Below are 11,496 nucleotides of genomic sequence, written 5' to 3'. Positions count from 1 at the left end.
ACACATTAACATMAACACGCCAGAGGATAWACCCATTGGACTTGGGGCTCTGCTGGGAGTTTAYGTCATATTTGCATTTTTTTATTCTAATTTGCCACTAAAATCGTAATAAACACTGACAAATAAAATATTGTGTTATTGTTGTTGTTATACGTATGATTAATAATAATAATAATAATAATAATAGGGGAGGGGGGTAGTTAAACAATTTTACTCAAAAGGTTCTTCAAAAGGTTCTTTGAGGATCCATTTAAAGGGGTTCTTTGGAGAACCTTTTAAAAGGGTTCTTCTAAGAACTTATAGGGGTTCCCCCACAGTTTCAATTTGAAGAACCCCTAAAGAATACTCCAGGAACCTTTTCTTTTTGACTCAGTCATACACTACACACTTACATTTTTGGTTGTCCTAGGCTACCTGGCTAAAATGCTTGCTCGCTAGCCTAACTTCCTTTCATGGGCAACGTTAGCTAGTTAACATTAGCCTTCTACACCTATCTACATATTGAACTTCCATCCTCTCAGGCCAGCGGCACAATTCATGAATTTATGGTTGGATCAGAATCGCCTTTACAATCACAGTACAGAGAATTAAGTAAAACCTCAAGTCCAAATCCCTATCTCCATCCATGGCCAATTTAGGAAAGGGACAATTTCCTAAATTTYCTAAACTCCACCGGAGGACAACAACACAACGAGATGAAACAATTCAAGTTGTTTGTCAATAACCTATTGCTCTCGATGTGATGTGATTGGAGCCAAATCCAAATTGGCTTCCCTTGACACTTTTTATTGATGCGCTAGGGTCATTTACAGTTGAGCTCACTCTGTTTAGCTCAATGCTGATTGGCTATTATTTTGTACATTTAAGGGAGGCAAAATACTCGATAGCTCCCTTGCATTCAGTGCTACGGGCACCAACAATGTCATACTCTTTTTGACCAGACAGCATAAGATAGATGGCCTACACATACAGAGACAGAGGGCGCTGTTTCGCTCGCTCTTTTTCCTTTTATGGTGAGATACTTTCAGCCTCTTACGAATTGAAGGGAAATTGTGAAACACAGATAGACGAAAGATAAATTATTCTTCTTTATTTTTTCTTGGTAAATTTTTGCTGGAATCCTGGCTTACCTTGGCATCCAAGAATACACGTTACTGTAGATAGAGTAGGTTGTCCTCACTGTTTTCTGGTAGCAGCTAGCATAAACAGTAGCCCAATAAATCCATATTGTTTGGCTTTATGGACAATTTGTTAACTGAAATAAAGAAAATAAAACATTCCTTAACACCAAATAATAACATGGCAAACCTGACATATAAGCATAACAACTTAGAAATAAATATGTTAATTTACATAACAGTAGCCAAGCTAGAAAGCATAATCATAGAACAGCAGTAGCTTGCGTTAGCTCATAACTGTAAAAATAATGCCACAAACTTTAAACAATAAATGTATTTCATTGTATTATATGTAACGATGATAATTACAATACTAATAATAATATGATAATTACAATACTATTCTTGCAAATGGCATAAATTAAGATAGCTAGAGGAAAATAAACTAAATGTAACGATTTCTGTTTTGACAATGTAGCAAGCTCTGTTTGATGGTTGACAGAGCTGTTTGTTTATGTCGGTCATCATAATAACCACATGCCCCGAGGCTGCCTGCTAGCAAGAAATCTCTTGTTCTACTTACTAAGAAAAACATTGGGTCTATGACATAGAGGGACAGCGGAGAGAGATACAGGAGAGAGAGGTAGAGAGAGAGAGAGAGAGAGAGAGAGAGAGAGAGCAAGAGAGAGATAGAGAGGGAGCGAGCATCAGAAGAAAGAAAATGGAAGAGAGTTCATTTACTGTTTATCCTCAGACAGAACCCCCAAAATGTTTTGTTTGGAGGAGGAAGTCAAATTGGGAAATCCCAATTTAAACCCTGTAAAATCAGAACCCTCCTCCAACTTACTGGCACAACTGCCTTTCTCTCTTCTCTGTGTGTGTGTGCGCAGTAACGGTGTCACGGCCGTCGAARGAAGTGGACCAAAGTGCAGCGTGGTGAGCGTACATTTTCTTTTATTTTAGTAAATGTCGCCAACAAAACAAGAAACGAAGAAACAACCGTGAAGCTTACAGGGCTATAGTGYCTCTAACAAAGATAACTACCCACAATCACAGGTGGGAAAAAGGGCTACCTAATTATGATTCCCAATCAGAGACAACAATAGACTGCTGTCCCTGATTGAGAACCATACCCGGCCAAAACATAGAAACACAAATCATAGAAATAAAGAACATAGAATGCCCACCCAAATCACACCCTGACCAAACCAAATAGAGACATAAAAAGGCTCTCTACGGTCAGGGCGTGACAAACGGCGCATTCCCTCTTCACGAATGACAGAACACATAATACCCCCCACCCACTAAGCCACGCAGCGAGGGGTTGGCTCGGTGCCAAGAGCTGACGCCACGCATGTTCCATTAGGGAYGCACTGCCATGCTGATATGCCGGTGATTTGCGTAACGAGATAAGAACTTCTCGGTTAGCTGTCTCCCTGGGTAACGGCCTCCTCATCTCTCCCTGTTCCACACCACAGCTAGACAGTCAGTTCTGGAGAGACTCGCAGTGTTCTGCTGCTGTCATATGGTTGACCCAAAGCCAAGGGTCAAGGTTGACCAAAAGCCTATATAACCTATAAAACAATGGTTTTATTGGAGTTTTCAATTAAATGAAGGTGTTTGATGTAGGAGGATAGAGGGAGATAATAGGTCCAGAACATGCTTACTGCCTACATTTGACTAAACAGTATGTTCTAAATAGTGTAGTGTGGTTTGAAGTAAATAGTAAATCATTTAGCAAGCAGTAGCCTAGACTAGAACAGTAGCCTAGACTAGAACAGTAGTCTAGACTAGAACAGTAGCCTAGACATTCACTCTTCTGACAGCGCTATTTGGGAATCCACTATGTGCAATTGATTGAATCTTGGACTTAGGCTCTGATCTGACGAGGAGTTGCTGATGCCATGCATTACTATCTGAATATCTGACAGGTTGTTTATGTCGTCCTGTTGCATGCTCCTGCCATACAGCCTACATACTGTGTCTGACATGGAGGGATTAAGAAATTAAACTAAATTGGTCAGGGGAATCATTTCCAAATCGTTGTAGTTTGAGGGGGGGGGGTTATGAATGAAGTAGACTAAAACAGAGGAGGCCTGTTGTGCTTTGTGTTTTTCTAGCCTGTAGAGAAAGCAGGGGCCTGGGTCATTACAGTAAAGGCCCTCAGAGCACATAGAATAACTCTGGTGGTGTGACTTCCTAATGTGTAACCTTTATTTTTATTTGACCTTTATTTAACTAGGTAAGTCAGTTAAAAACAAATTCTTATTTACAATGACGGCCGACACCGGCCAAACCCGGACAACGCTGGGCCAATTATGTACCGCCGTTTGGGACTCCCAATCACAGCCAGTTGTGATACAGCCTGGATTTAAACCAGGGTGTCTGTAGTGACCACTCTAGCACTGAGATGCAGTGCCTTAGATCGCAGTGCCACTCGGGTAGCTGGAGATCTACACGGCTCGGTCATCCATGCACCTTCATGTTGTTACAGTTCGTACTGATACCTAAGCGCCATCTTGTTGTTAGTCAACAACTACTTACTGGCTAACACCAGTAAGTAGTGTCACCTCATATTTTTGACTTTAAAGGTTCAATGCAGCCGTTTTTAACTCAATATCAAATAACTTTTGGGTAACAATTAAGTACCTTACTGTGATTGTTTTCAATTAAAATTGTCAAAAATAAACAAAAATAGCTTCTTAGCAAAGAGCAGTTTCTCAAGGAAGAATTTTTCTAGGACTGTTTGGGAGTGGTCTGAGTGGGGAGGGGAAAACTGAAAAGTAGCTGTTATTGGCAGAGCTTTGGAACTCTATTTCTTATTGGTCTGTTAACTAATTTACCGACTGGCGTTGTCACCAGGCATACCAAAACTCCCTCCCACCAAAACAGGCTGAAATTTCAGGCAGCCTTTTTAAAYAGCTCTTACACTAAAAGGGCATTATCATAATTCTTTACAATTTCACAGTATTATTCCAACCACATAGTGTGGAAATATATATATAACACAGGTAACCATGTTTTTGATTGTACTAGGCCTTTTTTACCTTGAAAAAACCTCTGTGGTCTATGAACTCAAAGATACTTCACTCCAAATAAAATATATTTGCTTCAAAATTACACTACTTTCCTCTAAATAAAGTATATTTGCTTCAATGTGGATACAAATGTAAAAATATGTTTCTCTTGTCTGACCCCTATTTCCAACTGTGAGGTTGAGCTGTTTTCATCTCTGCTCGTCTTCTCTCGTGACTCTCCGTCTCTCCGTCTAGCTGCCTTACTTGAGTTCGTACTACTACTCCTCGTGGGGGGCTGTCTTTCATCTGGGATGCTCTCTCTCTCTCTGCTCGTCTCTCTCTCTGGGCTAACTCGGTACTTCCTCTCTCTCTCATCTCTCTCTTCTACTCTCTGTCTGACTTAACCTCTCTGCTCTTTTCTATGAAATTGATCAGCTCCCTACTCTCCTGCTGTTCTAACTCGTCTTGCTCTCGCTTCTGCTCTCTCTCTCTGCTTTCTCTTTCGCCTACTGCTCTCTCTGCTCTCACTCTCCTTCGTCTCACTCACCTACTCAAACAAGGTAGAACACTCCACTGTAGTTGAGCACAGGGGCTTGGGTAACATTAAACAAGTAGAGTATTGTAATGACTGTCATTTTTCTGCCGGCATCCCCACTAGCAAACACACTCCTGCCTGTTTGGAGAAAGAATAGTAGCCCACAGACAGATGCCACAAAGACAGCACACACACAATTAAACAACAACACACACACACACACACACACAACACAACACAGCACACACACAATCATCACCACACATCTTAAGATCACATTCTACAACTTAACAACCACACAATCACACACCACTACTACACACACTACCAACCACACAAATCGACACACATCGTCAACACACCAATTATATCTCTAGTACTTTTTGGTCTAAGTCAAGTGACATTGAATTATTTTTTAATGGTTTGTGATGTTTGTATTCTGCTGAGTTGGAGACAATAAAGTTGTCTGGAGAAATGTCATGATGTAAATAATATTAGGCTAAAATATATACATTAAAAAAGCACATTTAAAATGAAATAAAAAGACTTCCTTGGGGAACACATCTGTTTATGGATTGAAGTGAATTAAACATCCTTTTTATATGGAAAATGGCTATCTTCTTTAGTTCATCAATTTAGTGTTTTAGTCCTATTTTAATTTAAATCTTACTTTACTTTCTTATCTTACGTGACGAGAGACTACTGAGTATGGGCGAACCTAAGTCATTAGGTGTAGAGAGACTGTTATATAGGATTGGAGAAGTTTGAAGTTAGATAGTCAGCGTCGGATAGTTCTGTAATCTTAATTTACCGTTTCTGCACATTCAGACTAGTTCTACATCAGCATGATGTAGCTTCTGATGCGTGAAGGTTTTGTTGAGTGACATACGCGGCGTTTGTGATGACTAGACTGAGTCGAGTCCTGTAAAGGACTTGGGGTTTGTTGGTGTAGCCAATAGCGCGTAACCTAGTGGTTTTCGTCAGATCTTGGACTATGAATACTTTTCTAGGGGCCCAAGGTTCGGTATAATCGAAATATAAAGGGGGTGGTCCTGGAGGAGATATAAGGGGTTGGTGTGTGGTTTGTTAAGTGTATGTGTGGTGGATAATTTACAAGATTGTTGATTGAATTTTAGTTATTGCGCCTAATTTTTTTACTTTGCAGATGTGTGTGTGTGGCGTGGAATTCTTTTGCTTTTCTGTAGTATTTGTTTGTTGGGTTTGTGAGCGTCCTCGTCTCATGCGATTAGGTTAATTTCATGATCTCCTGCTTCTTGTTTGTACATGGCTAATTCAATCATGGCACTGTAGGTCTTAAGACAGCAGTAACGTAGAGATGGGTGAGGGTTGATGAAGTGGAGTAGACTGTGAGAGCGTTGTAGGTCCTGCAAGAATTTTGGAGTATTGAATTGGGAAGAGGTGAGGTTGTGTAGTGTACGAGAGAAGTAAGTCGAGGGAGGAGAGGAGAGGGAGGAGGGAGGGTGGGTTGGAGAGTACAGTGGAGAGAGGTGAATGATGGGGAGGAGGGGTATGTGGGAAGAAGGAGACAGCTTACGGTGAGGGATGGTGAAGATGAAAAGTGGAGGGGACGGAGAGAATAAGGGCAGAAGGGGGAGGAGAGAGAAAGAGAGTGTAGAGAATACACTTCAAGACACAGCAATTCAGCTGTAAAGTTATGAGGATCGTTTATTAACACAGATATCACTGATTGTTACAATATCAACAACAGAACAGACTGTATTGGCATGCTACAGGAGCTGGTGCAGTTATTAAAAAGGTTGGCTTATGTACAAAACAACGTTTAATCTTTTCATTAATGCTGCAACTGTAGATTGCGATATTTATTGACTGGTCTTCTACAGGTTTGCATTTGTGTTAGTTTAGTTAGATTTAATGATCTACTTAATAACAGTAAACTGTCTTTCTACTCTGCTGGAGGTGAGAACCCCCTGTGTTTGCTGGATTTCAATACAAATTGGCATTTCAGTAGTTTCACATTTCTAAATCCATCCGTTTTAGGAAAGTCATTTCAATACACTGGGAGTTGTTAGTAGCACTTTATTTAAGGTTCAGTTACCTGATTATTTGAGTGGTGCTCCAATTTAGTCCCCAAAAATGTGTTCCTTAGGTTATTGTCGTGTAATTACCATTTTACCATGCAGTTTCTAAGTAAATACCAGCCACCCTTCCTGTAATAGGGTTGTGCTCAATTCGAATTGAAGGCAGTTAATTCAGGAGTTAAACTGAAATTCCAGTTCAATGATTGAAAAAGGGCATCTATTTTAAATGACTTCTCAATAAACTGAAATGGAGAAGCTATTTAAGTTTTTCAATTTTAAATTCAAATCAATTCCTGAATTGACTGCCTTCAATTCGATTTGTATCCAACCCTGTTCCGTAAAAGGATTTAATGCAAAAAAGTTTTGTAAATCTGATTGATTAGAGAAAACAGCATACACGTGAAAGCCCCAAAAACAGGTTTGAGATCCTCTGTATAGCAGAGAGGTCACAGCTGCCTCCATCATGACTTTGAGACATGAACATACATACACAACACCATATGAAACACCAGTCTGAGTGTTGCATCATATCATTGGCCTTACAAGAATATGAGCATTGACTGCATCTCAAATAACACCCACTCATCCTATTCCCACCCTATTCTCATCCTATTCCCATCCAATTCCCACCCTATTCTCAATTCCCTATTCCCACCCTATTCCCACCCTATCTCACCTATTCCCACCCTATTCCATCCTATTCCCACCCAATTCCCACCCTATTCTCATCCTATTCCCACCCTATTCCCATCCTATTCCCACCCTATTCTCATCCTATTCCCACCCTATTCTCATCCTATTCCCATCCTATTCCCACCTATTCTCATCCTATTCCCATCCTATTCCCATCCTATTCTCACCCTATTCCCATCCAATTCCCACCCTATTCTCATCCTATTCCCATCCTATTCCCACCCTATTCTCATCCTATTCCCACCCTATTCCCACCCTATTCCCATCCTATTCCCACCCTATTCTCATCCTATTCCCATCCTATTCCCACCCAATTCCCACCCTATTCCCACCCTATTCTCATCCTATTCCCATCCTATTCCCACCCTATTCTCATTCTATTCCCACCCTATTCTCATCCTATTCCCACCCTTACTCATCTTATTCCCACCCAATTCCCACCCTATTCTCATCCTATTCCCACCCTATTCTCATCCTATTCCCACCCATTTCCCACCCTATTCCCACCCAATTTCTCATCCTATTCCCACCCTATTCCCATCCTATCCACCCCTATTCCCATCCTATTCTCACCCAATTCCCACCATATTCCCACCCTATTCTCATCCTATTCCCATCCTATTCCCACCCAATTCCCACCCAATTCCCATCCTATTCCCACCCTATTCCAGTAGACGACTCTACCCACATGTAACCACCTCAACTCTTTCTCACTCACACTCGTAAGTGTGCAGACAGAAAGGCAGACATACTATAAATATAACATTAAATAAACATAAGCCTATACATCTCAACGTGTGCCACAAAAACACATAACATCGATCAAATCAATAAAGAATATATTTATCCGACAAAATTCGAGGCTCATAGATATTAAAATAACATACGCTCACATATATTAAATCGGAACAGGTCAGTGTTCCGAACCAAACTTGACACACACACTTCATTAATTGTTATAATAATAAATGATTCATTATTAAGACATCTACACATCCAGAGACCAAATTGATTACACAGTTAGTTCATTGTAAGCTAACATCATAGATATGGACACAAAAGTCTGAGATATCATCCATGAAGCAGCGAAAAAAAAGCAGGGATGCAAATGAAAGGCTAAAAGTTAGCTCTAAATGCTCTCTCAATGTTTTATCAACATATCTTCTCTATATGTGTGTAGCTTGGGTATTTACAGCGGTGATCAGAAACATTATGAAAATACAGTGTATGCTGGCTACTGTATATCTTTAAATGTGGGTTAATAATTTCATACAAATCTGTGCATTGCTTTTTAAATGCTAGGCCCTGTATGGAGCATGCAAAACCACAAGGGGGTGCTGTGAGAGGACAGGGAGATAGGGGGTCGAAGACTGCTAAGGAGCAGGATGATGTTGGCGCTTCGCACTGATGCAGGGTCAGATATCCATTCATCACCCTAATAGTTAAGTTTAGCATCAAGGCTTCGGGTGACCTGTTCCTAGATCTGTCCCTAAGGACAACTTCTACCCAAAGTGTTAGAGATGGCTAAACTTGTAATACGGAGCAGGATTAAGTTGCCCATAGATGCTTAACCAAGGTCAGTGTTGCATTGGGGAGAGTAAGCTGATTTTACATAAGTGCTTACTAGAAGCCTCCACCTGCAGCCTGAGTCCCTCAGTGGAGTTGAAGGTACTGTGAGAAAGCCTTCATGGCACAGTAGCAAGTTAAGGAATGGTACTTCTTTACAAGAGAGAGAGAGAGAGAGAGACAGAGACAGAGACAGAGACAGAGACAGAGACAGAGAGAGAGAGAGAGAGAGAGAGAGAGAGAGAGAGAGAGAGAGAGAATCAAAGAGTAAGAGAGGGAGAGAGCCACAAACAGGCTCATGTTTTGTCGCTGTAAGTGGCCAAGCTAGGCTGAGGGGTTTGTGTGTTTCAGGACTCAGTAATCTGTTGAGGAATGCCTCAGTGTACTCTCTGAGCCCTGGTCTGAGTTGTGGTTCACAACATCTGATTAATGAATGACTGAGAATATGGCTGTAGCAGTGTGTGTGTTGTGTTGAGCCATCGATCCGCCTCCTCTTGAATGCACTTTAACCTTTGATCCGCGCACATGTTTTATGTCAAATGGTTTAATTTCTACAATTTGACACCCTACCATTCCAGGATTTTCTTATTTTACTATTTCTACTCATTTTGAAGAGTAATAGTGAAGACATCAAGAACTATGAAATAACACCATATGAAACATGTCTTAGTAATAACCAAAAAAGTTAAACTAATTCAAAGAATTTTATTTTGAGATTCTTCAAAGTAGCCAATAAGTTCGCTTGCACAACAATTGGCAAATGTTTAATTGTAAATAGAAACTAAACTGAGTAAAAATAAGTAGATTGGGAATAAAGCAATCAGCTGCCATCATTCATTGAATCAGATGGCATCATTGAATCAGATGAGCTCATTGAATCAGATGGCTCATTGAAATCAGGATGCTCATTGAATCAATGGCTCTCAGAGGCTCATTGAATTCAGATGGCTCATTGAATACAATGACTCAGTGAATTTCAGATGGCTCATTGAATCACATGGCTCATTGAATCAGATGCTCATTGAATCAAGCTCATTGAATCAAGATGCTCGTTGGAAATTTCATATGGCTCGTTGATCAGATGGCTCATTTGAATCATGATGGCCTCGTTGCATTCATATGGCTCATTGAATTCAGATGGCCTCATGAATCAGATGGCTTGGTTAATCAGATGCTCATTGAGATTCAGAGGCTCGTTGAAATAAGATGGCTCATTGCACGATGGCTCGTTGAATCATATGGGCTCATTGAATCAGATGGCTCCATTGAATCAGATGCTCATTGAATCATTATGGCTCATTGAGATACAGATGTCTCGTTGAATCAGATGCTCATGAATCAGGTGGCGCTTAATTCATACGGCTCATGAATCAGAGGCCATTGAATTTCATATGTCTCATTGAATCAGATGGCTCGTTGGAATCAGATGGCTCGTTAAATCATATGCCTCATTGAATCAGAATGGCTCATTTAAATCAGATGGCTCATTGAGATCAGAGCTCGTTGAATCATAGGCCTCATTGAATTCAGATGAGCTCATTGAATCAATGCTCATTGAATCAGATGGCTCATTGAATCAGAGGGTCGTTGATCATAGACTCATTCACCACAAACCCACTGGATAAGCCAAACACTTTAATGACTTTTCATTGGCAAGATAAGAAAGCAAAACTTAGGAGGACAATCCAGCAACAAACGCTGACACTACACATCCAAGGATATCTGACAAATTATAAAAGACAACACAGTATCTGAATTCCGCGAACGTCAGTGTGGAAAGAGGTGTGAAAACAATTACGGTTGCTACAACAATGACAACCGGCACCGGGTGTCTGACCTCTTGGATGGGAAAATGGACTGAGGATAAATAGCAGATGATATGCCACTCCTATTTGCCACATCTTCAATCTAAGCCCTACTAGAGAGCGTGTGCCTTCAGGCCTGGAGGAAGCTGAAAGTCAGTCTGCTACCCAAGAATAGTAAAAGCCCCCTTACTGGCTCAAATACCCGTCAATCAAAGCCTTTAATCAAACCCTTAATTTGAACAGATACCAATCTATTACAGTAAACAAATGACAACAGACTTCAGCACGCTTTATAGGGGAAGGACATTCAACAAGCACAGCACTTACACAAATTAATGATATTGATGAGAGAAATTGAGATCAAATTATTTGGGGCTGTTTGTTAGAACTTAATTTTTGAGATTAGTTCTCAATGCTCATTGAACCCAATCCAATGACACTCAGTCTGGAAACCCAGGATTTGTATGAAACTGTTGAAATGAATCAGACGGAGGCCCAGCTACGATAGTCAGAACGTTTATTTACGAGCGCTTCGGTTAGTTGCTACAAAAAACCATTCCATTATTATACTGGCTCCGTACGCACATACTCTGCACACAAACAGAATTCAATACGCACATACATTTGCACACAAACAGAATTCATACGCACATATATTTGCACACAAACAGTAGTATCTGTCACGCCCTGACCATACTTTTG

This window comes from Salvelinus sp. IW2-2015, linkage group LG2, assembly GCF_002910315.2.
Source record: "Salvelinus sp. IW2-2015 linkage group LG2, ASM291031v2, whole genome shotgun sequence".
NCBI classification, from domain to species: domain Eukaryota; kingdom Metazoa; phylum Chordata; class Actinopteri; order Salmoniformes; family Salmonidae; genus Salvelinus; species Salvelinus sp. IW2-2015.
Note: the sequence above shows the minus strand (reverse complement) of the source record.